Genomic DNA, 27,747 nt, shown 5'->3' on the forward strand with positions numbered 1-27,747 from the left:
AGCATCCGGCAAGCAGAGCCTGGCGCTCGTGGGCTCCCTCCTGCCTGCAAATATCAGCTTTGCCAAGAAAAAGCTTTATCGGATATGGGGCTCTCATCTGCCCAGGGATGCTGGTGGGAAAATGCTTTCCCTATATACCCACATACCTTCTTCTATATGTCCCTGCTGCCCTATGGGCAATGCGCAAGCAAAGGCTATAATATTTGCAGGCGTAGGAAATAATAGCGGGAGCTGGCATCACCCCAGCATCAGGAGTCTCTGGCTTTTAATTAAGTTTAGAGCGAAATTGGCAGGGGCTTATCTATAGCGTGCACTTCCCTGCTGCTAACACATTGCAGCCCCCCGTCCCGCCCCACTGCTGCAAACTGGAGGGGAAAAGGAGCTGGAGATGACAGTGGGGACACAGCTCGGAGGGACATCTGACAGTGCTCCTCGCTCAGATGGGCTTGCTGCCTCTTATTTATTGATAAAAGCTCAAAAGCAGGGAGGCTTGGGCTTTATTTCCCCCTCCTTTAAAAAAAAAAAAAAAAAAAAAGAAATCGCATTCAAGGCTGTTTCTTTTTTCTTTTTTTTTTTCCAGCTGCCCCAATTATCCCATTTGTTCAAAGCAAAATCTTGCAATTCGAGGCATTTTATTTATTCTGCCCAAGCCGTGTTTACAAAGCCGCATCGGAGCAGTGGGGTTGAGTTAAGCGGTGTTGGTGGTTGGGAGGGGGGGAAGAGCATCTTGTTGGGAAAAAATTAAAAGGAGAAAATTAAAAAGAGCAATTTAAAAAATGCAGACATCAAAGGCATCATTTATATTTCAAATCATGGGGAAATAACTTTATAATGAGGAATCATAACGGGAAAACTGAAGACTCTGGCGTTATTACATCTCCAGCTTCAAAACCCTCCCATTGTTCTAGCTGAGAGAGAAAAAAACCAAAACCCGAACAAGTCAGTAAATTAGAAGGAAGAGGGGAAAAGTGGAATAAACTATTAATCATTAAAGGAGCAGATCCATGGTGGAAAGGTACCCCCTCGAAAATAGGGGCGTTGGGCTCCAAGCCTCCTGCTCCCCTCTGCTTTTTGACCTGGGCGTTATATGATTTTATTTATTTTATTTTAAGCATGTCCAACCCACAACACAAGGTGATGTTGGTCCCCCCCGGGAAGCTCCTGAGCATCGCCTGCAGCCCCCAAACCCAAACCATCTCTTTTTGGGTAGGAAGGAAGGGTTTTATCCCAGGGATGTTGCCCCGCTCATCGCAATTTGGGTGTTAAAAAGCACCTTCTGTTATTCTGAGGATTAATTAGTTAATGTCTGTAAAGCATGATATAGCTTGCCAACTAGTATTAATATTGTCCCATTCAAAAGAGCAAGCTTTGCTTATGATTAATTATTATTATTACAACTGCTCTGGCAGCAGCAGGGGAAAAAAAAAAAATAAATCCAAGGGGTTTATTTGGAAATTAAATGCCCAGTTTCCCCTCCGGAGCATTTTGGGAAAAAAGGGATTGTGGTATTTGCAACGCCCGAGGAAGCAGCTACAGGAAGATAAGAGCTTGTTGGGAAGAAGGGGCTGCGGAGATGCTGTGCCCAGGGAGGCTTTGCAGGGATGCGGCTTGGCAGGAGGAGCAGGTAACTCTGCTGACTGCACGTGCTGAGACGAACATCACCTGGGGAGCCGGGAGCATCCCCCCAGTCCCGGGTGACCATCGGTCACCATAGGCAATCGTGGGTATGGTCCTGCTGAGCTCGGCTGATTGCTTTTGTGCCGTGGATCGATGCCGCCGTGACCATTGTGGGAGCTGCAAAGGGCCCGATCCAGCGCTGGGACATAGCAGAGAACGGACAGAGCTCGTTTCTCCCTCCGTCTATTGCCAAGGCTTAAGGGATTTGGGAACTCGGCCTCAATTTAGTCTAATTCCTCTTGTTCTTTTTAATTGGGCTCATGCATCTAAACCCCTTTGGCAAATCTCAGCTTTAATCTCCCTGCGCCCCGGTTCATCTCCTGTTCAATTATTAACATCTCTAATTACTATTAAACATGTCTCTCCTCCCAACTTGCCAGCTGTCTTCTCAGCTTCAGAGATGGGAGAGGGTGATTTCAAAGAGCCCAATGCCTTTATGTAGAGCACCTAGCGCTGGATGCATCCCCAGGGATTTCTGTATCCTTTGGGAGCTGCCAGAGCCCGGCATGGGACTCAGGGTGCCTTCATCCCATCTGAAGGCAGGTGCTGATGTGGGACAGTAAGTAGTTTGAAGAGCTGAAAGGGATGGTAAAACCAGATGGGCAATCGCCAAGCCCTGAAAATGGGAGGAATGCAGCTCTGTGCATCATCTCCTGGATGCTCATCCACATTCAAAGCCACCCTGTGCTTGCTATGGGACCTTTCCTTCCCGTGCCTCAGTTTCCCCCCAAAAACTGGCGCTCGTGATGCTCAACCTGCAAAACCCACTTCTGAAAGAAAGCTCCGTAATGTTACCAAATAGAAGCAAAACTTTCCTATGAATCTTCCCCTTCATTTCAGATTTTGGCCGGTAATGATGACAGATCAACACCGCTCTGCCTGTGTGCGTTCAAGCACTTTTATTTCTCTATCAGCATGGCAAACTCAGGTGGAAAACTTGCCCTCCTCCTCTCCTCTGCACCAGCCTCTTCCAGATAGTTTGTCATGAAGAAGCAGGCGGATATATTTTCCCCTGGTTTGCGTCCATTAGTATATCCCGCAGCCGAGGAATGTGTTTGTTATGCAGAATTGCTTGTGCCGCTCTCCTGGGAACAACATTTGGTTGGTAGATAAATCCTTACCTAGGCTGCTCCGTGTCAGCTCCTTACAGAAGTCGAGCATTAGTATTCTGCCCTACCACCGGATGATTTATGTCACTAAGCAACACAGCATGAACTGCAATTTTTACAATCAAATATACAATTTACGCTACATTTTTGGGTGCATATTTTAGCAGACGAGCTTCCAGTCGCTTGCTGGCAGTGCTCAAGTTGCCGAGGAGTTTGGAAAGCCCCAGTCGGTGCTGCAGCCTCTGCATAGGGGTGAGTTAAAACTCACTTCTGGACTTGGTGAATATCTGAAGTCAATGTGCACCAATCCGATACTGCAATGAAGGAAACTCCTTTCCCTGGGTTTTTCACCCCAAATCCTCCGTCTGCTTCTCATTTCCCTGCCTCAGTTTCCCCCTTGCATCCCTGACGTGCGTGTCTAGGGATGCGCTGGGAGAGGAGCCACTCAACACCGTCGCACTGCCGGCATCTCCTTAGGCTCAGAATTCCTCCTCGCAGCCGATGGCAGGTATATGACGGATCGACACTTGCTGGGAACTGCAGCAATGAATTTTTCATACAAGCAAGGAAATTTGAGACCCGGTTTGGTTGTTTTATTAAACATACAAGCAGGCATCCTTCAGGGAAGACATTGTGGGCAATTATGGAGCTGTGATTGGCGTGGTGGATAACAGAGCTGTACAGATGTTAATACCTAATTTGCTGCAGAGCTTTGCCCTGGGGAGGTCTAACTAGGAAAAGAGGCAATTTGTTTCGGTTCAAAACCGCAGGAGAAGTCCACCCCGGTGGAAAGGGGAGAAGAGTTTAGATAACTCAATTAAGCATCATGTGTTTTAACCCAGAGGTGCAGGGAGGTGTCCAGACCCAGCACCAAAAGGCAGAGGGGATAGGGGAAGCCACCTGTATCCCAGTTTTCTTCTAAAAGGGATGCGCAGTGACTTGGGCTTCAAATACAGGCTGCTATTTCATGTGAATCTGTAATAATTTTTCTAATTTCCAATTACAAAAATTTCATTTTAATTTAAGGGAAGGATTACAGAGGCAGAAGATGAGAAAGAGCAATCTTGGCCACTAATTAAAATTAAATACTTCTCCTCTGAAAAAGCTTTGCCTTTATGTAAAAAGCAAATGGTTACACTGTGTTCAGTGCAAATATTCACAAACGACAGCATTGCTCTGCAGGGCGAGGGGCTGCCACGGCCAGAAAAGGTGTTTTTTAAGCTAAAATGAGGCAAGATCTTGTTGACAGCATCCTGAAAACCAAAAAAATCCCACTCCCCAGAAGAAAACATGAGGTCAAAACTTGCCCAGAGCCACAGCACTTAAGGGGAGGAGGAAATCTGGATTTGGTGCTATAGATACTTTTCAGAGTGGCTTGGAGATACAGGGGCTGGTGTATGACCGCTAAGAACATCGCTGCAGGATTCGGGCTCTTTTCCCAAATCCCTGCATCCCTGGAAGGGTGATGATGGTCGAGGAGGCAGGAATTAATGGTGGCTACGCTGCCTGATACCAACCCATGAAAGCAAGAGGTGATAAGAGAGAAAAAAAGGAGGAGGAGCCACCCCAAAGCCTGCAGCAATGCCAGGGTGTTCTGGACATAAAGCTAAAGCCACTCTTCTCCAGCTGGGAACATATAATAGTCCATATATCCATCTCCCTGTCCGTAGCGATGTAAAAATGGACTCCTGGCTGACTCTATATGAATGTATGACTACACTCAGCAGCACTTTCAGGGACTACATGATGTGCATAATAGCAATTCATTGCCACTTTCCCCTTTTACTCCTGCAAAAAGTTCAGACCAGCGTTTCTTACGGCTCATTTCCAGCTCTCCAGTTTTCACTTTAATCAACTTCAGGTGGGAAAAGCCCTGAGCTGAAGAACTGCTGGTTCTTGGGGTCTAAGTAATGTGAAAATTGGTGCGTTTTGCCTTAAACCCCTTGATCCCAGAGTCATATCGGAGTCCCAGCTTTTATTAAAAAGCAGGGTTGGTGTCTTCGTCAGGAATAAGCTTGGAAACGAGGACCACAAAGCGGTTGGGAAGAACAAGGTGAATAAAAACCATCCACCAAAGTAGGTAGAGATATGTAAGGACTTCTTAAAACAGCTTCGTGATTCAAGAAGCCAGCCTATGAATCACTCCTGACATCTCCCAGACAGCTTGAACTTCTGTTTATGCCACAGACAAAAAAGAAATGTGTGGGGAAAAGCAGGTCAGCACACAGGGCTGCCTGTTGGAATAACTCAAGTGTGCACCATCTGTAGTGGTTTTTTAGTTTTTGTGGGGTTTTTCCCCCTTTTGGGAGAATTTAAAAGACTTGCATGCCTCCTGATGTGTAAAAATCCATAGGGAATTGCTTCCTTCCCTGGGCTGCTCCAGGGCTGGCCATCCCTTACACTGATTTTTGCTCCCCTAGACTTTCAAGAGCCATCAGCTCCCCTTCTTCATCTCCATTTCTGCCAGGGATGAAGCATGGCAAGCCGTCAGCTCCATTGACAGCTGTCAATCTTGTCCATCACCAAAGAAAGGCTCTTGGAGAATTAACTCTACCAGTATTTATTGAATTCCCAGCTGAAGCCTGGCTCGCTTGAGAGCACAAATGCAGATTGCCATCACTCCATCGCCCGGGAGTCTCGCGCAATTTGTTTCCCATTATGGCCCTGCTGAAGTCTGAAGGCATCAGCGTGGACTATTTTCACTGCCGGGTGCTGACATGGCATATTGAGGAGTAATGAGACTATTTTGGGATGTAGTTCTGGTAAATGCTGCTAATGCTGTTCCCCGTCGGAGACAGGCTTGTCCCCGGTGCTGCCATGCTGGATGTCCTATGCTCAGATCATGGCTGATGGAAATCCTTCTTTTTTCTTTTTTTTTTTTTCAAATCCTATGTGTATTTTTTTTATTCCTATATATATTCTGATTTACCTGAGTTCATTGGCCTAGGACATGAAACCCAAAGCTGCTTGTGTGGGATCCTATGGGACCTGGATGCTGAACAAACGAAGCACCACCATACTCCTCCCTGACTCAGCGTCTTCACCATGTGCTGTTTGCCACACGTCAACTCCTGGGTGTCACCAAATGCTCATCTGTGTCAGCCTGGGGAGAATTTCCCTTTACATCCTCCCACGTAGAGGGATAGGAAGTGTCCTCTTAAAGCTGCAAATAATCTGGGGCTCCGACTCCTCTTTCTATCGTGGCAGCGAGGGGACATGGCTGTGCCCCGAGGATTTGCAGCTGTGCTTTTCAAGCTTTATTGCTGAAAAAGAATATTTTTTCTGTTTTTCCCCCCCTTTTCGCCCCCATCTCTAAATCAGATGGTAATAGATTTATCAGCACACAGACCCAGACTTTTATTTATTTACTTTGCTATCGTTACCAAGCTGTCGGTCTCCTTTGTCTGCAAACCCAGTTACGCTGCCGTGCAGGTGACACAGCTGTCAGTCCACAGGCTAGAAAGTGCCCTTCGGTGGGGAAGAGCAGAGAAACAAAATAAACACCACCTCACTTCAGCAGATTTGGGTCCCAAATCCTTGCCACCCCACTGGCAATATCTAAAGAATAAACACAAATAAAGGAGGAACTGATTTTATTCTTGGAGGCATGAAGAGCTTTGGGAGAAAGCTGGTATTGGCGGCTAAAGTGCTGGAAACTCAATTATTTGGTGAGGAATGATCTCAACACTTGTCCTGAGGGACTTCGCTGTACCTCATGGAGGAGATGGACATAGCCTATACATGGTATTTTAGGAGCTAGTGGTTAAATTCAGGTGCAAAAAGCCATATCCAGCCCCAATGGAAAAGCTGGTTCCTTGCCATCATATCCTGATGGAGGCTTCCAATGAAGGGTACCATCCCCTCTTCTTCCTCTTCCCACAGCCAGATATCTGTGTGATCAGCTGGGTGTGAGCCTCAGCTCCTTGGGTATGTCCCAGTGATACTGATTGTGTGGGTTGTTTTTTTTTTTTTCTCTCCAGGGTGGGAAAAAAAATGCTGAAACCATGATATTTCACAGAAACATTTTGTGAGCTTCATATGCTACCTGCCCACGGCCACCTGCTTCCAGATGGCCAGGATATGTTCCCATCTGGTATGGGAAACTGGCTGATTTTGCAGTTTTTTTCTCAGCATACAGGGTGGGAATGGGGTTGGATCCTACCCTCTGCTGCAGAGCCCAACAGCAAAGCGTTCAAATACTGGAAGAAGAATTAAAAGTCTCCTGTGCCCCGAGAAGCTAGGAAAAAAGGAGATTTTGGGCTTTGCACCAAGAGAACCACATCCTCAGCAAGCCCGTCTGTTATTTCTATCACCCAGAGTGGAGCCTTTAATAACTCGAGAGGACAAAAAGCTGGGCTTGTTGTCGGAGGCGTGCAGAGAAAGGCTGATGCTGTATCAATTAAGATAAGAGCGCGGTCTGTAGACAGCTCACAAAACCAAGGAAATGTGTTAACCTCTCATTTCCTTGCTTTTGAGGCATATGATACATACTGTGGTGCCTAACCAGATGTGACACACACTAGATTATGGCTGCTAATGAATTACCTGATTTTTATTTATTTATTTATTTTCCTTCCTGGACATTAGTAGATCCTAAGAGCTACTAGGATGTGGAATAAAATCTCTGTCGAAGGTTTCTCCCTGGTCAAATCTTTCACGGCGATTAACCTTTCAGTGACAGCAAGTGTGGCTTTGTAACAACTGTCCCCTGAGGGCGGCTCCAGAAACTCACTTCACCCCCATTTTAGAGCAGGATCCCAATGCCTTTATGAGGGAGCTCTGGAAAGCAATTGCTTGTGGACGTGGTGGTAGAGACTTGCCCTGTTCATACCTACAGGTCCTCAGGACTGTCGTGGCGTGACGCATCCTTCTCCTCTTTATGGGAAAAAGCGAAGGTGTTGATTGAATTCTGTTTTAACGAAATAAATAAATCTTGTTTAAAACGCGAAATGTACCTGCCAGGATGGTTTTCTCCCCAGTAACCCATTTTGGGCTGATAACACTGCCACGAGTTCAGCTAGTTCAAGCACAAAGTGGTACCTTTCAAAATCAAATCAGAAATAAACCCTTGTCCCAATTTAAGCACAAGTCCTTCCCAATACTGCTCTGGTCTCTGATGCAGTAAGGAAAAAGGATAGTCCATCTGTTAACTGCTTATCTGTCCAGGAGTCCTCAGCTATGAGCAATGCAAGGAATTTCAATTATTCATGCAGTTATTACATAGGACAAAATATCTCACCCGTGCAGCATGCTCACGCTTTACAGCCTGGATTTTAATTGGGAAAGGACAGGTTTAGGGGCTGTCGTGCATGTTTGCGAGCACGCCGGGTGGTGCACAGGAGTGCATCAGTGTGACAGCATGATCCGGGAGCAGGCTGCAGGGTTTGAGTCTATTCTGGCCCAACACTGTTATAAATTTCCCCTGCAGTTAAAACCCTGACCTAAAATGAGCTGAGAAAGTTTAATGCATAATTGAAATAAAATTTCTATTTCCTCTTTGGATTATCTTACAAAATTTTAATTTCACAGAAAAGTCATTACTTCATTTGTTTTGCTAATCCTTCAGATCTGCTCTGTACGGAGGATGATCTGGAACATTATTAGAGTCCCTAATAAGATATCATTTTCTCCTCAAGGCCAGTCAGTAAGGTCTGAACAAACAACGTGAAGCTGCTTGTTCAGCTGTGATTTGGATGCACTGATCTGGAAGCAGAGGCATCCTGAACACAGTGCTGTGCGTCGCCACCCTTTCTGGTTCCTCATCCCGGCAGGTTTCTTGTGCTGTGTCCCTAAGCTGTGACAGGTTACTTGTGTTTGGGCAGTAAGTGAGCCATGAACCCCCAAAATGTGCCCATAAAAAGCAGTTATTTCAGGCAACGAGACAGTTCCCCAGGAGGAGAAGCAATAGGAAAGATGCATTTTAGCTGGAAGAGGAGAGGAGGAGAATGGTTGTTGCTAAACCAAGACTGCTAAGGAGATGGTTTGATAGAGTCGTTCAGGGATGCTCCTGAAAGCTCTTTCCATCCTAGAAGCGAATGAAGATCTATTCCTAGCCTTGGCTGTGTCTTGCATCTCCCTCCATTTCCCAACCAACTACCCGGGAGTAGAAAACTTTGTCCTTATTCCAGGGCCAGATAGGAATGTGGGCATGGTGGTGTTGGGTTGGCGGTTGGACTTGATGATCTTAGAGGTCTTTTCCAAACTTAATGATTCTAAGTCTTCCCAGGGGCCGGGAAGAACTTCCCAGCTGAGTCCCAGTTGAACTCGATGATCCTTATGGGTGCCTTCCAACTCAAGATATTCTATGATTCTATGATTCTATGAAAGTGCTCCCCGTTGGTGCCATGGGCATCTCCATTGCGGTGGGAAGGGCAGAGGGGACCTCTCCATCCACCCAGCATTCCCACGCTCGTCCATTTCTCCTCCCAGAAAGCCCAAATTTGAACGCAAGCAGAGGGCTGCCAGGAGCAACAGGAAAGGCATCGCCAAACTCATAAGGTAGGTGAAAGCTCAGGCAGGGGACACAGGACCATTTCTGGCCTTGGACACGGTCTGCTGGGGGTTGTGTGGGACCACGGCTCCCACTAGTGGCTTCTCCTAAAAGCAATCGTTTGCCAGATGGCCTGACTGTATCCCTGAATTTTGGGGGTCACAGGCCTGCTTTCCTCTGCCCCGGGGTGCACAGGGATGCTCTACACCGCTGCATCCCTGCAATAACACAGGAATCCCATTCCATCACACCAAAAGTTTGCAAACTGCTCCCAAAAAAGGCACTTTTCTGCCATGTTTACAACCTAAGCCATGCCCAAATCCGCCAGGGCAAGATATGACCCTTGCCTTGCCGAGATGCCCCTTACCTGCCTGGGAAAGAGGGACCTAACCAATAAATACCGGATTAAATGATGTCCTGGAAATGATGGGTTTGCAGATACTCCAGCAATATAAAGTGCAATGTTTGCTGAGTTACTCTCTCAGATGGCTCTCTTTTCAAAGGTGTTTAATAAAATGCACTGTGAGGGAGACCTGGGGAGCTTCGACTCCCCCTTAAAGGTTAAGCTGGCAGCTGGTTATAAGAGGAATGAGCAGAAAACTCGCAGCATTTCATTGATCAGCTTCAAAATAGTTGCTCCTACTTCGTACAGTACATCTCAGATCGTTTAGCCTACAAAATCCACTCAAATCCATCACTTCTTAGGTAATTACTGCTCCATTACGCTGAGTTTACAGTGATCTATTTGCAATCATGAAATGAATTATCCCTTACGAGAGGAAAAAAAAAAGTTTGGGGGAGGGGGGAGGGAAGTGAATAAAGACCAGAAAATAAAATCAATTCACGACTCCATTAACACGCAACCACAAGCCTCCTCACCACAGTCCATCTAGGGTACATTGTACCTAGGTGGTACGGCTCATGGGTGGCCAACAGAGAAACAAAAGAACAATTACAGAAGAGAATTAAAATCACCTTTTGAAATGAAAGTTCTCAAGACAACTTCCTGCAAAGATTTAATAAGGCGCATATTGACTGCCAATGCAATAATTGATTATTAAATCACTATAAATATGCATACATACAAAGCTGCAGTCCAATTTCCCCACTGTAATAAGTATTTTTCTCGGCATTTATTTAATACACTCCTGCCCACGTGAATTTAAATGATGTATCTTCAGAAGCCTCGATGCAAAACAGAGCCTCAGTAACACAGCCATCCATCAGACACTAAGTTGCTGCTAATAATCTTCCCGTGGGGGAAATTGCAGGCAAACAGTTATGAATTTAGCCATAGGGAGCCTCAATCTTCTTTTTTTTAAGGAGCAGAGGTGATAAGGAGTGCAAGGAGAAGGGACAGAGCAGGGCAAGGATGGAGGGGACCAGGGAAACTTTCTTGATATAACTAAGGTTGAAATGCATCCCGAAAGCATGTTTTCCACGTTTTCCTTTGGTTTTCCAGGCCAATCAGTGGCAAAGTCATTGTGGTTCCCCTTTCCTTGCCTCTCTCTGGAGGGAGGATTTGGGGAGGAGGAGCAGAGAGGGGAAGGGCAGCCCATGGCAGAGCCCAACCGGCTGCAGGAGACGAGCAAAGAGCCTTCAAATGGCCCAGGCTAACTCACAGCCACTAATTGGTTTGCTCAAGCCCCAAAAGTGCAGAGATTACAAGCAAAAGAGAGCAGCCTGGGGGGGGGGGAAGGCTCAAAGGGCAATGAGGATAATAAAAAATGTAAATAATAAAAAATTCCCTTTCTCCTTTAAAGTCCTCCCCAAGAGTTTTAATGAACAGAGGTGCTGGCCTATGGCTTGGAAATGCTGTTTTCATGCAGCATCTTGGCTTTTCAAATGGGTTAAAACCATTGTGATTTTGCCACAAAGCCAAAGGGGGGTCTTTGCACGGCCAGGGTGGGTGGATAGATAATGGCTCCTGAGATCTTTCCCGTCTCTCATTCACGTGCTTCTGCGTAGGGTTTAATGCCATTATCTTCCTCCTTTAGCTGAGATAAAAATTTAACGAGGACAAAATAAGCCCTGAATGAGGATATTTTCAAGGCTGTTTGAAGGTCTCTAATGAGAACAGGAAATGATGCATAATTAAACATACAGCAAATACATGGTGAGCTGCTAAAGCAGGGGAGGGAGGAGGTTTGCCACCGGCCGAGCCCCAAGCCGTACCCTGCCCGTGCCACCCAGCCAGCTGCTTTCCACTCCCCCATGTTCGCCAATCCTAAAAAATGAGCAATTTTTTTAAAGTTAAAAAAAAAAAAAAATCCTGCATTTTCAAAGAGGGAAACTGAGGCACAGAGGACTGAAACGATGCTTCCAGAGTCACTGATGTCCATCAGGCCCTTGGAATCTTGGCCAAGGAGTGTTGTGCTTTGAAACACCCACTTTGGGCCCAATGAAGAAAACCCAAGCAGATCATCCCTCAGCATCATGAGGATGCAGCCTGGGGGTGTTAGGGATGTTTCGCCTTCTCTTCTCTCTCTTTATGAATATTTCTTGCTGGGGAGCAGCAAAAGTTATTCATGAAAGATCACCAGCATCCCACGATTACGGAGCGATAGCTCCAAAGCAGAGATAGTGCTTTATTGGGATTTTTTTTTTCTTTTAAAGGTATTTCTCAGGATTATCTCACCTCCATCCAGCTGTCGGGGCTCAGCACCCACGCATGGAGTAAATCACAGCTCTGGTGTCATCTTCTGAAAGGATAATAGTTTTCGCTCTCGAGATATTTATTCCTTTTCACTCTCATTTGACAGACAAATTGCATCATCCCAGGATTTCCCCCACAAACTTTTGAGCAGCTAACATGCCCCCAGGGATTTATTTCACTATCAAACAGTTTTATTTTGGGGGGGGGGTTGCAGAATTTTGGGCGTGCCTGCTGTTTTTTTGTTAACTGGCTGAGATTCATCACAGGGATTTACATTCCCTGGATTGGCTTATTTTAGTTACACGTTCAACAAAGATGGGGCCGTGATGGGGATGGAGCCATGATGAGAAAGCACGTCTCACCAGTGCAGTTTCCCAGGCTGTAAAATGAAGCTGGAGATGACTTTCCACCTCAGATGGTCCACTGAAAACCAATGGCATCGGTGACCTCCGGGAGAGGACTATGTCTGCAACTGCAAAGAGCCCGTTTTGCCTCTGAAAACCCAGAAATTAAGCCATTTGGGACTGTCTTATGAAAAGGCCTGTGCAGAACAAAGGATTTCTGGAATATTATGTAAAATCATGACACGCCAGTCAACATACGTTGGCTTGGCTGTGCTGGCCCTTTGTGGCTGGACTTCTCTGTTTTCACCTAAATACAAGGGATGCTTTGGAGACAATGCCATTTGCTGTGCTATAAAGAGCAGGACGCTTTCTGGTGGTAGAAAAGCAAAATAATGGCTCTGAGATGTTTTACAGACCTTAATAACTTCAGGCTCACAACAAGTCTGCAAGAAATAGGAACTGTAATTGTCCCCATTTTAAGGTAGAAGAAGAATGGATACACTTGCATTAAATGACTGGCTAAGTACAGTCTTATCAGGAGCTGTGGTAGGCTCTCCGTTACTTGATGTTTTAGTATCAAGACTGGATCTCTTTCTATCAATCATACTCCAGCACTGGCAGAAAGAAGTGGCTGGGGAAAAAACCAGGCTCTTCTCCTTTCTCCCTCCTCCCCTTTCTTCAGAAACGTGTTTTTTCCACTGAAAAATGAGAAAAGTTCACTTTTCCTCAAGCAGCTCCAGCCAGACATTATGAGATTGGTCTCAATTTTCTCAGGGACATACCCAGGGAAGGAGACATGGGCCAGAACTGCAGACACCGAGCTCCAAACCCTCTACTAAAGACTTTGTGAGAATAATCTTGGGGTATTGCAGGCACCTTTGGCTTGATGGAAAACCAATAGTCCTGCTCAGATCTTCAGGCATGCATTGGGTTCCTCCAAACATTTTGGGAAAGAGGCAGATCTGTCCTTATTTCCCCAATGTGCCTCCTCCCTGCTATCCTGAGCATCACCAAGCACCTATACTCCCTGTCTGAACCCAAAAGATAAGGAGAAAAGGGGTTTGGGGATTTAGTGGTTTAAATGTAGGTGTTTCTGTAGGGTTTCAGGGAGGTGTTGAAGTGTTGGAGGAGAACGGAGCTTGGAAGCTCATCTGCGATGCAAATACCGCTATTTTCATGCACTGCTAGAAATACCTGCTCCATCCATACGACATACACATCAATTTGCATCTTCTGCCACTCAGAGTTGTTGATCAAGTTTATCCACTGTCTGTGGGAGGGAAAAAGGGGAATACACTAAAAGTCTCACTGGGAGGACAAGCTGCTCTCTCTGCCCATATCCACCAGGAATGCAAACCATTTCCCCCTTTTATTTCCCCTGGAAAAAGATGTCCTTTCCACACATGGGTATCTCAGACCACAGGATTAGAGGGAGCTGTACCAGCAAAATGAAGCATGAGGCAAACAAGTCGTTCTTTTCCCAAATTGTTTAGCATGGAGTAGGGGGCTGGGAGAAATTATAGCCGGGCACATAAATCACGGCATTAATTACGTATTCAACCAATGTTGCCAGGGTTTTCTGTTTGCAAATTGCCTGCAAGCAGACTGAAGAAGTCCCCGCCATATTCCTCGTTTGAAAATGTTTGCAAATTTCTTCATGGTCTGCGGATCAATTCAAGTAAAAAATGTGATTATGGAATCTACAATTCACAGTTGCACAATTCCCGCTGACCCAGCCGTGGCCTTTTGATGTTTCTGCACCATAAATATGCAACCAGGAGGTCAGAAAGTCACAGTTTTAAGGCCAGAAGGAAAGAAAATCCTCTAGTTTGACGTCCAAAAGGTTTTCCTCTGTTGAGTGCTGCTCTGAGTCTAATAAACTACCCACAAAAACCAACTTTTAGGAAAACTCAGGGCCTTGATTCAGCACCTTGAAGTAGTGAAGGCTTCAGTTAGCTGAGCCAGGGCTTAATTACCCTTGCTGTTTAATTTGTATCTGAACATTTCTAATTTACATTCAGCTCTTGTCACGCCTTTGCTAAAGATCCCCTGGCTCTCTGAAGCTTCTCCCAGCGCGGCTGCCGATAGACCAACAATTATTGCAGCTGCCTTGCCCACCGTTTCAAGTGCAGCACTTGGATTTTGCAAAGCTGGGACCCTTCATTTGCAATTTGGGCTGCGGCTGGTTATAAACCAAGCCAAGCTTGGATTCAAAGCAACGGGGCATGTCTGCTAAAACCTAACCAGCCCAATGCAAACTGGGAATTTTGCGATCAAGGAGAGGTTTTGAAATGCTTCCAGTGGGTAAGATTTGAAGGAAAAGTTTGTTTTCGGGGAGACTTTATGCTAGCGAAGCTCAACTGGCTCTGTTCAAGGTGAGTGAACACAAAAGGGTCAAGCTGAAGCTGTCTTTCGAATTAGAATAAATTATCCTCTTTCATATGCCTCCTTAATGGCTCTCCTCTGCCATGATCCAGACCGAATACCTCAATCTGACCACATGCAGCTAGGAGGTGAGCTGAGACTTCTCCTAATGATCAGCTTATTACATCTATGAATTATGCACACAGCTAGTTTATGCAAAACAAGCCTGTTATTATTATTAAAATCCTGACAACAGCTAAGCAGCTGGTGTCTCCCTGTCTATCATGCCTTGACTCCTGTTTAACATGCTGACCAATATTGCCTCCTTGCTACTTTTTGCTCTTCCATCTGTCTGCGTATATCTACTTATTGTGTTTTTGGTTTTTTTTTTTATCTCTGGCACCTTTTCTTACGAGCTTGTCCAATATCTTGCAGAAGATGGCCATGTCCCACAACTGGGGCTCCAAATGGGGGAAAAATATGCATTAAAATTTCTTGTAGACTTTGGATTTAAGGCAATTCAAGATCTTTGTTAAGCTCACAGTGCAAAAATGCTGCGCGCTCCACAAACTTGTATATCTGGTCTTTACACCGATGAATTTGCAGTCCACGTTCTTCTAGGTTTCTGTTGGCTTATCACATCCAGCTTTTGCATCTTGCCTGGGAGACACTAACCACGCTCAAAGCTGATATAGTGCCTGCGCTGTGCTCTTCCAGCTCTTAGCATGAGGCCCAAATCTTGCAGAAACTTCTACATGCTGGTGTTTTCCAAATATTATTAAATATGAATATTCAAGGGAATTTGTTCTCCACTGTTTGCTTGGCTACACTTAGTGTACACTCAGTGTTTAAATGAGAGCGGAAAGTGTACAAGATAGGGAAAGAGGAAAAGAAGGGGGAGGGAGGCAAACATATCTGGTCCTTTGCAGAACTTGTTTGTTCAAAGCTTGGAGCTTCTTCCTCTCAACTTCTCACAGGGTTACATATGAGGAGCCCATCCAGGAACCTATGGGTGGACCATACACAGAGGGGGTCTCTGACACTTTGGTAACCATGTGTTTCATTTATCTGTCACCTTTGTTTACTCTCATTTGTATACTTAACTAATTTGACTTGGCACAATAAGGGCATGACCATGAGAAGCAAAAGACATTGCTTAAATATTTCATATAATGCTTAAAAAAAAAAAAAGCTTGAGAGAGTAAAGTACTGGGTCCTTCGTCCTGCTCATTTTTATTAGGAAGAAAGGACTTTGGGGGAAAAAAGCCATCATTATATCAGATTATGCATGAATGCATAATAAAACTCCTAAAGATATGTGAAATATCAGTGCATTCACTAATGGGAATTGATTCAGAATTTTATTCATTTTTAACAAGATTTAATGACGTTTCCTTGTATGTTTCTCCCCGTGGTTCATTATTCCATTAAGTGCCATTTAATCTGGGTGATGTGTGTAGAAGATAACAGCTTGCGATGGCTTTTGTTTAACAAACTCCTCACCGGCTCTCCCGCAGGCTGAGAAGTGACACGTCCCATCCTGGCACGGTGGCCACCGAGGCTGCCTTCACTAGAGTCGCATGAAAGATAGATGGGATCAGCTGGGAGTCAACTGGTTTTGGCAGATGCGCTCCTCGTTGATGGATTTGGAGCGGGATTAACAATTTAAAGCACAGCCCCTGCGTTTAGCATCTTCGGCTCTCATTAGCAGCATGCACTTGTGAAACATCTGCTAAAAATTTAGCTATTAAAAACAAAGCAATCTGGATTGAGAGATTTCCCATTGTATTTTGGGTTGTTCCCCTGTTTTCTCTTTGGGGTACTTTGCAACCCATGTTGTGGGCTCCTATGACTCCTGGTCATCTCCCAGTGCTTGCCCTTGATCAAGAGCTATCTGCAGCCACCACCAGCCCAGCTGCCGGGTTAGGTCTGGCCTCAAGTCATCCCATTTGCCAACTAATCAAATTTAGTCTTTGAAGGAGTTTGGCTCGTTCTGAACCAAATTGCTTTGCCGGTTAGAATCTTTCCTTTGTCTCCCAGTCTAAATTTAGCTGTTGTTCAATGATGGCCTTTAACTTCAGCCATTATTCCCTCCCCTCGTGTTTTCTTCTCTGACATATTTATAGAGAATGGCCAGGTCCCCTCTCAGTCTTTGCTTAGGTAGGCTGAAGGAGCCTTGCTCTGCTCCTTCCCTCTTCTGAGATTGCTCTTCCTTTTCAAGGTCAATGAAGTTGCTCGTTTTAGCAGCTGTTCCAGGACCACTTCAGCCTTTTTCAATAGCGGTTATTAAAGGTGTACAGCAGGTTTCAGAGACAATCTCACCTGGGTCTAGCATGTTAACAGGAATACCTCCTCATCTCAGCTAGAAATATCACTCACTCAGGGTATACCTGGAGGAAAATACTTCAAGCACTTGAGGGCGGCAAGTGGATTTTCTGTCTTTTTCTGGCTATACCATACCATGGCCACTCAAAACTTGAGTTGTACCCAAGGGATGCTGGCCCACCAGACAGATTCCTACCTCACCTGGCACTTAGGATGAACAGATACCAGGGTCCAAGCTGTCTCCTCAGTTCAGCTTCCCCAAGCCACGCTTAATTTGCCCACTTTACCTCCCTATAGACCCCCCCCAACCATAGACCTTGCACAAACCTGCCCAGAAAGCTGCTACCAGGCCTGACAGTTCCCAGCGGCACCAGAATAAAACTAGAAGGGACGGCCGCCCGTCGTGCATCTGATACAAATTCAGCAGAATGCAGACCATTTAAATGCAAAAGTTAATTGGAAATGCTGAATGACTGTAGCCATGGGGGTGCTAGAAAATCTGCCATCAAATTGCTTTAGGTGAGTCGACCCCAGCCACGCGGTCCTGTGGCAGAGCCAGCAGTTGACGGCGGTCTAGGCCACATTAGGCTGTGTGCCACCATCACCCACTCACTGAAACTTAAAAGCAATATTTAAGGGCACTTTTTCCCTATGGAGATTCCTGGCTCCACAGCCGGTGACATGTATCTGCAACCTCAGCTCACCCCAACCAAAAATGACCTGACACATCCCCATGCCGGCAGGTAGTTTCTTTGCATTGCGGTGAGCTGCTGGAATAAGAGAAAAATCAATATAATGCAAAATAAAGGCCTTCAAAAAAAAAAAAAGCTAGCATGATTCACTTTATTTTAAAGCCTTTGCCCACACCCCTTCTGTCTAACCTGCTGGCACGCGTGAGCCAGAGAGCAGCGCTGGATCCCATCCAGTAATTACAGTGATCAAGAGAATTGAAATGTTTTGCAAAGCTTGCTTGGCTTTTATAGGTGAGCTGCAGAACAAGACAACTTGGAAGTCTCCTTGCCTTTAACAAAGATGCCATTTCATTATTCAAATGAGCAGGTACCATATAGCGGTGATTACACAGCTGGTATCTGCTTTTCTTTGTGACTTGAACTCTTTAGGGGATTTTGCTGTCTGATACCAAGGGAAAATGGGAATAACAGCGCAGGTGATTGCTCCTCAAGTGGGCTACGCTTGGTAGATGAGATGTTCCCCTCCCGAATGCTTTCACATCTCATACCATAGGTGTTCAGGCTGCACTGAGAGCTGGGATCTCCCTCCAGAACTCTCAAAAATGCCTTGCAGCAGGTCGGTAGTGCTAAGCAAATGGGGAAACTGAGGCAGGGAGAGGCAAATCCTATCTGGAGCTGACCCGACCAAGAGATTGGATAAGGGACAGTCCGATACATCAGTCTGGGCTGTCAAGGTCTGTCTGCAAGGACCAGAAGGATGGTACCAGTGTTGGGGGATCTGTGGCTCTGTGCCTGCCCTCACCTCTATTGAGCAGCATCATGCCAGCAACAAGAAAAAAAGGAAAAAAAAAAAGAAAAAGAAATGTTATTTAGAGGAAAAAGCATTAAAAAAGAATCACTTCTTCTCCTTAAGTAACGACAGAGGAGTCTGAATCCTGCTCATCATTTCAAACTGCTGACTCATTTAGCACTTGAAATGAATTGAGGGCTGTTAAAGGTTTTATAGAAGATTTCATTAAATATGTATTGAGCCGGCTTAAGATGGAAATTGTTATAAAAGCTGGCATCAGCTCAAAGAGCCAAATGTTTCAGTTTATTACAGAGATATTTTACTCCTGCCTCTGGCCTGCGCCCCGTTTTGGCCGCCAAAAAGCCAAAATAAAGCGGCGTGGGAAGCAGAGCTGCCACGGCTCCTGCCATACACCCAGCGTGGCCCTTTGCCCTGCAGGGATTTTGCGGGTCCAAACTGAAGGGCTGATGCCCACCATATCAGCCAGGATGGGGGGCAGAGATGCGGGTGAGCCCCCCTGTGTTGCTCCAGCAGGAATGGGGAGAGCCAAACTGTACGTGTGATCTTGGAGGTGGCATGAAGAATATGATAGACATCCTTTAAACCATATTTCTAGACAAACCCTATACTCAAGTGTTACAAATTACACCAGCTCTGAGCATCTCGCTGAGGTTTGGGATCACTCATAAGCTTATGGATGGGTTGGGGCACAGGGCAGTGCCCAGCTCTCAATTTTAGTTTCTGCTTTGTAGACTTTTGGCTGAAACAGCAAGGACCTAAGCTGCAGATGCCTTCACCCTTTGCTGGACCCAACCCACGCTCGCTGCTCCCAGCTCTTCGGCTAAAGGCAGCTGAACGGTGGTGTGTGAATGAACTGGTTTGTCAAGATCAGGGCAATGTTAATGTTCCCCCAGGCTAAGCAGAGATGTGTTTTCACTATAACATGATCTCAACAATTAAAACAACTGTACCTGCATTTATCATATTGATGGGATGAAACATGCTTGGTTGCACCGAGGCATTTTGTGAGTGCATTATTCATGGGGTCTAATACATCACAAAACTATTTTCATCTCACTTTATAAATGCATATGGGAAGAGAGTGGCTGTTGGAAGAAGAGGAGAAATGCCTGCTGAGGCATCCCTAACACAACTGGCAGCCTGCATGCCAGCAATATGCTGTCTGTCCATCTGCCAGTGATGGAGAGGCCGTGGCATTTATCAGATCCAGAATGTTTTATTTAATTTTAAAGTGGGAAATTCAGCAAGACAGAAATCTTCTGGCCCCGTAGTCCCACATTAGCACAAAGCCTTAAACTTGAGCCATATGCAAACCACTGTGTAGCACTTGACCTCAAAGGTTACGGGACACTTGACTTAGAAAGAGCTATAGGCAAAGTGACTGTTTAATGATGAGAGTGAAGGTGCCTCTGACAGATCCCCAGAGTGCCTGAGCCTTGAAATGCCACACTTGGAAATGCATCAAGAAGGCAACATACTGATTTCTTTCTCTCATCTGCTTGCTTATCTCCTAAAAACCCCAGGGAGAGTGGGGGAAAAAAAAAAAACCACACACATGGAGAGGTGAGAAAGAAGCTAGGAGAGGATTCCCTGCTGGAAAAAAAACAGGCAGTGTCACATCCAGGCAGCAGGCAGGTGTCACAGCCTCCTTTTTAAGGAGAAGAAGGTGTGGTAAGTAGGTGCCAGCCAGCACCCGGGGCGATGCACGTAACCCATATGTTTCACACTGGATGTCTGCAGAGGACTGATGTGTCTCCAGACTGGCCTAACACCTCTCTTCCACATCCCACCTCCTGCTTAAGACCCAATTACTGAAGCTCCAGCTCTTTAATTCCCAACTTGCATCCCTATTTTTGGCTGGTAACAAGAGATGCCCAGGCTCTTAGTGAACTGGTCGTGCTCACTGACAATGATTGCAAAGCCAGTGTTGGCTCATCAGCAGCTCTAAATGAACCCATTGCCCCTAAAAATGAACCAATTCAGTCAGATTTATGCTGGAAAGGAGGACAGGGTGCAAGCACCCCCGAAATATTTGTTTTCTCCCCACAGGCAATGACCCATGCTATGGGGCTGGGTTCATTACTGACAGCACGTGACAATTAAGGATTCTTGTGGCTGCTTTGCTTGGATCAAGACAATTGTTTTTAAAAAAAGGAACAAAGTTACTTCACCTTTGCTGAACCTGATTGCTTTACAGGGGAAAGAGGCAAGCTGAGCTGTTTGAGTTTCCATTCACTGGACTCTTTTGATTTTTCTTGGACATCTACCTGGAACTTTAAACATACTTTCTCCTCTTCCTATAATCCAGTTAATGCAACAAAACACGAGAAACCTTCAGCTTCTATTAAAGGAGGAAAAACCTTCAACTTGTCATGAGAAAAGAAAAATGCACCTTTTCCCAGAAAGGTACAAGAATTTACAAGCAACGCACTCAAAGAGCCTACAAAACGTAGCAGCAGCTCCCTGAATGAGGAGGGCAGTTGCTGGGCTTTTTTTGAGCAAAACACTCAAATGTCAGCCACTTTGGATAAAGAAAAGGATAATTTTGGCTGCTTCTTTTGCTTTCCTCATTCATAAAGTAGGAACGAGGATGGGAGATGAGATTTGTTGCTGTCTGTTTGCTGTGCCCTCCTCAGTGACCAGAGCATTTGCCAGGTGACACCCTCAGATCCTCTCCATGTGTGCTCCTCTCTGACCTTCAAGGATGGACCTGGGGGCAGACGGGGACACCTGCATCCTTTGATGCTCATCCCACCTCTGCGGGTCCGCAGCACCCCGCCGGGAACATCCCTACTGGCATCTGCAGTGACAGATGCTGTGATCACCAAAGGGGTTTCCAGGTTGCTGAAAGGTGTTAGCAATCCATGCCAGGCTTCGGTAAGATCTGTAATGTCTTCAACAGCAGCGGGACAAGGTCTTTGGCAGCTGTCAAATGTACAGCAGCATCACGGGGCTGCAGCAGGAGGAAGGTATAGGGACTATCAAGAAATGCAAGGCAGGAGAAGGGCAGAGCTGAGAGCCAAGGGGGGCACAGTCCTTGCATGATAGGAAGGATGAATGTCCCGTGAGTCACTCATATCTCTGAGATGACACAGAGACCCTCAGACCTTTCCTTAGAAATCCCTTTAAAACCCAAGCACCAGAGTGAGCATGTGGAGTCTCATAACATGTCTTCACCATGAAAGCCATTAGGCTTTTCTCATGCCGATTCGGGAGGGAGTACAAAGCGCCATGGCAGCAGTCAGCTTGTGAGATGTAACAAAATGTGGCACTAAAAAGCATTTGCCTTAATACCTTCCCATTTCATCTGATTAATGCCGGGACGGCAGCAGGCTGCTCTGCCCCCAGCTTCAGAGGTGGCTCATTACAGATGCTGGAGCCCGATGTGGCCGGGGCTGTATCCGACCCCTTCTGCCCTCTGGCAATGCTCAAGCCAGAAACATACTGCCGGCGGGGAAAAAAACTGGCAAGGACCCAGAAAGGCCATAACATTTCTGATCCGACTCATTTTTTCTTTGCAGCCTCGTCTTTCTTCGCATTTCGTAGTCAAGCCCAGCAGCTCTCCTTGGAAATGGGCAGAAGAGAGAAAATTTAGGCAGAAAGCATTTTTTTTTTGCTCTATTTTGCACAGGCCCAAATGACATGAAGGGCTCAGGTATAAAAGCGAGTTTCAGCAGATCGTGGTACCCCCCATCAGCCAATCTGGCTGAGCTGGCAGGTCTGCTTTTAGCTCAGCTTTAATTTCTAGGAAACCAGGCTTGTTATTTTCTATATTGTTCTTGTGTCTCTTTAAAGCTGTCCTCTCTCATTGACGAAGGAGAATAAACCAAGTCATTCTTCCTTTTTTTTTTTCTTAGATCCTGGTCTTTATTTATAGCCACAGCCTGGAGCAGGAATGAGCAATCTCCTGCTCGGGGCTGTCCCTGCTCACTTCCCTTAACCTCATCCCACATGGGTCAGCTTACAAAGCTTTTCTCATGGCAGCAGCTCTTCTCTGGAGCCCTTCCAGTCTCCCAAGAGACACTTTCTTTTCATTTCGTGGCAAATAAGCTTTGGTTTTGCAAAACCGAACAAACCCAGCCAGCAAGAGGCAAATGAGAGGGCGAATCTTCATTTGCTCCAGAGCTCAGAGGTTTCTTTACATCCTGCTGGGTCACTCAGAAATACCGAGGGAAATTCAAGAATTTTCAAATTCATTTGGGTTCCCTTTCTGAACGGCAAAGGGATGCTTGGTCAGGCTCCTTATTTCTTTCTGGGAAGTGCCCAGTGCTGGGTGACCCTAAGACTAAGCAGAGGATTGCAAGATTGGGTTTATTTGCTTTCTAAGGTTTTAGGAATGAGGTAGGTGTCCCCAGGCCTTTTTTTCTGCAACTATTAGACCTAAAAATGTATTGCCTTTTTAACAAAAGCTGAGCGGATGAGATTTTGCCCTAGCCACATGCCTGGGGGAGACAGGCCATTGTGGAACAGCCTAAATCTCCCAGGACCGGCAAAGCCATATCTTGAGACCCAACCGTTACCCATCCAGCAGTTTGGGACTCCTTCATAATGAAGATTAAACACCTATGAAGTTTTAGTGATGTCTTATAATTTCCTCCAGGGCACATTAGGAAGAGAGTACCAGCACAGCTCAGCTTTGATGAGCAAACAGTTACCTGGGGAGGCTGTCGACTCTCCATCTAAGAATAGTTTAGACAAGCAGCTGTCAGGAATAGTTTAGGTGGATTTGATGGCTTGGTCACAAGAGCTCAGACTATGAGACATTCCCAGCTCCCTACCAGCTTGTGCGGCTTACCCAGGGGCACCCCAAGAAGTGGGGTCTGGAGTACACCTATGCAAATAAAAGCAGCAAAGCAGCTACTCCTTTAAAAACACATGGTGGACATCTAGGTTGAGTATTATGTTGGGTACAAACCCAAAAGATCATGCACAAGGTGTTGACTTTTTGGGGTGTTAGGAAGGATATGGCATAATGATGCCCCCAGGAGCAGTCGCGTTTAGAGAAATCCTGCCCATGGCTGCCAGTACCTGCCTGGGGATAGAAGGCTGCTGGATAAAAAGCAGCAAGTAAATGAAGTATATGGGAATTAATCTGAGAAAATCCAGTTTGTGGCTTATTAGCCAATTGGTATGCAAAAGCAAGAGGCTGTTTTTTAAAGCACATTTAGCCCTGCGAGTAGATTTTTGATTTATTTCCTTGAAGGTGCCAGAACGTGCCACAGAGGAAACTCCGCAAATATTCCCCAATAACTTGCCAAAATGGCTCGACCTTGGCCAGGAGCCCCCCAAGGGCAAGGGAGAAGCTCCATCCCTCTGGCCAAGTGTTCCTGGCAGGCTGCTAAAATGCCAGAGACACCAATTAATGCCAATTGCCTTATTTACTTCCTCGGCGGACTCTGATTTGGGTTGATCCACGGGCTCAATTTTGCTGTTGGGGAGAGTATTTCTCATTTTAAGACACAAATCTCTCCCTTAGTTATCAATGCAAAGATTTGTACAGTTAATAGGTGCTGGCAGTATCTGTAATTCCACATGCTGAGGCCAGGTGGCTATCTCAGGGCTAGCGAACAGCCTCCTCTGTGAGGAAAAAAAATCTTATTTGATTAGAAAACGCAAGACCAACAACATTTCTCTAGTTTATTGCAAGGATGAATTGAAGTCTTAGCCCTATTAAGCTGATAACAAAACCGGCTTCAGCAGGCCCAGGGTTTGCATGGAAATGTCTGCAGAAATAGACCTTGACGGTTTGGGACCTTGTTTTTTTACAGGTGGGGAAGCCAAGGCCTCTGGGGATGAGCAAATTGAGCCCGTAGGAGAATAAATAGTCTCAGATCTGCCAAATTCTCCCCGGTGCAAATGCAAGGAGGCTTGAATACCACAGTGGGAATTGGCCTCCATGCCTCAATGCTGTTATGTGAGAGGGCTTGTAGGTTCAGGTCTTCAAGGCACCTCTTCTTCCACATCTCAAATCCTTTTTCCCCCCAGCATCCAGCCCCACCAATGAGCAAATGCAGCTCCAATGGTCTTCCCCAAGGCTGCTCCCAAAATCCAGCTTCATTGTGTCTACAGTGCGAGGAGGCAGCAGCCAGCTTGCCAACTCCTTCTGCTTTCAAGAGCACTTGGAAACCGCTGCGGCTCGGGGAGGAAAGCTCATTTGGCAGGTGCAGGCAGACAGCAAAACAACTGCTGTCCATCTGCTCCTTTGCTCAGGCTTGTATTTTTAATTGTGTCTTCAGGACGCAGGCAATGCTCGGAGCCCCGCTAGACACGGATAATTTAAATAAAATTTGTCACCTCTGTGGCTTCCTTCTCTGGTCCATCAGGGATCTTGCAGGATTCTCCCCCTCAGTCTTGCTTGTGGTGGTGTGCAGGATGTCTGTCTGTCTGCTGGCTTCCCACCTAATTTGGGAAACAATTTGGACAATTTCAGACAAAATCTGGTGATGGTCTTGAAGGTCCTTCACGTATTGTGGCAGATCCCCTGCCTGTGATGCTGCCATGGGGATCCCACCAACATAAATACCACTAGGGAGCAGAAAATGATGAAATTTTGGTGCTCTTTGGAGCCACATCTCTGAATCTCTGATACAAAGTGCTGCATTTCATAGCAGCAAACTGAAGGGAACAAAATCCACTGGGAAAACATCCCTGGTCCGGTTTTCTCAATGCTGCAAAGCGGTGGCTGGTGGCAAATATGTCCCAGCAAGAACCGAATGGGCCAGGAGAAGTCTTCCTAATTCCCTCCCTCACAACCTGAAGATGATGTGAAGGATGGTCGATGTGTGCAGATCCCCTGCATTGCCTAGGGAGGTAATGAAAACCATTTCAAATAGGAACCGTCTTCCTTTTTTACACTGAAAGAGGCAAAAATACACATCCATTAGAAGAAGAGTGGTGTGGGCACCTTATCATTAGGGAATGCATGATCAAGCCCAGTGTGGAAGGGAGATTAAATACACCAAATTCACCAAAACCTGTTCTCACAGATGCAAATTTCACAGGTACAGGAATAAATCCCCAGCAGTGATGTGACTGACAGGTTGCATTTGTCCGACAGCATTCTTCAAAACACCCAAAACTAAGATTTCTCCCCCTGGTCCATGGAACAGAGTGGGGTTTCAGCAGGTTGGGTCCCCACTGAGGGTGATACCCAAATCCTGGCCACCCCAGAGCATCATGCCCAAAAACACATGCAGGGGGACAAGGACACAGGACATTCATTTTCTTTCCTGTCATGTAGGCTGTTGCTTTGATTTGAGTTTCGAAAACCCACCATAAGGCAACTGGGAGGAAAAAAAGAAAGCAAACATTTCCGATAAGCCGGGTTCAAAGGAGAAGCATGAAATTTGGATGAATATGGAGCCAAACTAGCCCAGTCTCAGCTCAAAAATAGAAAATGAATGCAATATAGATTTCATTTAGATTTAAGGAGTGGTTTAGTGCACATATTAGAAAACACTGTGGTTATTAATTCTTTTCCTTTTGGGATTTTTTTTCTGTTTGTTTGGGTATTTTTTGAAGCATACACTTTCAAAGTCAATTTAATCCTGGGGGAAGGTGTTGGCTTGACAGGTTTTAAGCTCAAATTTCTTCATTTACATGCAGAGATAGCACTAAATTGGGAAGGGTAAACTTTCCATCTGGTCTAAGAGGCATGGGTTGGGAATATGAGGAAAGAAAAGCACGTCTGTAGGTCTGCAAATTTTAGTAGGGCTGTAAGCCATGGATGCACAAGCATCACCAAATTCACAATATTTGGAGTTTTCCTAAAATAAAACAGCACCTGGGTTCAGGTGAATGGGAATAAATCTCCTGTATGATTTTTTATTTTTATTTTCTGAAAATTTTCTGACTCACATATGCAAAACTGAGTCTGAAATGAGATTGAATTATGATATAGGGACCAAAAAGGTGCCTCTCGTGCCTGTCGTGATGAGTTTTTACATCACTCAGGCTGGGCAACGCTCCTTTATGCTTATGATGGGGCAACGTGTCTGCTCCAGGAGTTGGATGTAGACTAGCACATCTCATTTCACCTCATGTAGGTCACCGAACTGGCAGCAGATGGACATGTCGTGGAGATGGACTCTAATTCCACGATCACTTAAATCCAGACACACCCGTACTATGTGTGAGGGGATGCTGTGGCTCTAGTGGTGAGCTGGGCAAGAGGCGTGCAAAATAAACTCCTTCTTCCATTAATATTTAAAGTTTTCTAGAGCTTCGAGTGGGATTCACTTAGGACTGATCCAAGTTATTTCAGCAAATTGGGAAAAAAAGGGTGACTAAACTGTGATTTTTTAGAATTAATTATAGAATAAAAAATGTATTGCAAAAGATGCCAAGATGAAATATCTCTAAATAATTACTTTCAGCCTCCTCCCCTCTACCCCCCAATAGCAAAAGCAAGCTGAATGCAGATGATGTTTGGAGATTTATCTGAACTCCTATCTTCTCCCCTATCTCCTACTTTTTGGGGTCCCTGAAGGGCATTCCCACTTTCTCTACACCTGGAGGAGAGCAAACAGGGATTCAGCAGCAGCAGCAGCACTGAGCAGGGACCTGGCCTCCTGCTATAGCCGTATTGAACAAACTCCAGAAAAGAGTTTCAGAGACAGACCCTGCAAAGCAGAAATCCCCTTCAAAGGCCTTTTCACTGAATTTTGACCGCACGCTGGCCTTCTGCTGGCCTCTTGCGCAAGCAGAGGCCATTAAGCTCGGAGTTGCCTTTGGGTTTTAAAAGAGGAAAGAAAGGCCAAAGACGTATTCCTTGCTTCCCTTACTCTCCCCTCCTTCCCGTTGATCTCCTTAGCCTCTGCAGGTTGCACAGTAAGGAGAGCTTTGGTTATAAATAAATACAAATCCCCCCGGGTGCGCATCGCCAACAGTTTCAGTGCAGCGAAGCTCCCAAAGTTCAGAGTTTAATGTAAAAGTCTGAAACGACCACAATTTATTCTAAATTGCTTCGCTTGATCCTGCGACCTTGGAGAATTATCGCCGGAGGAGACCTGGATCAGTAGCCGGGAGCGGTGAGGAAGCAGGCGAGAGCGATGATGGGAGACGGCTCTTTCGCTGACGGAGATGCCTGCTTGGAAGGACAAGGTTGAAGCAATATTTGGGATTTAAAAGAGCCTTGAGAGGCATCTCCTTTGGAGAGCAACGGGATTTGAAGTTCATGTGAGCAATCAACATCAAGCATCCCGCAGGAGCCTGGCAGGGAATCAGCAGTGATTTGGCTCCTGCGGCCGCGCTCGCCCCATCGCCGGCTTTGCCGGGCAG

Source organism: Harpia harpyja, chromosome 4 (assembly GCF_026419915.1).
Source record: "Harpia harpyja isolate bHarHar1 chromosome 4, bHarHar1 primary haplotype, whole genome shotgun sequence".
NCBI classification, from domain to species: Eukaryota; Metazoa; Chordata; class Aves; order Accipitriformes; family Accipitridae; genus Harpia; species Harpia harpyja.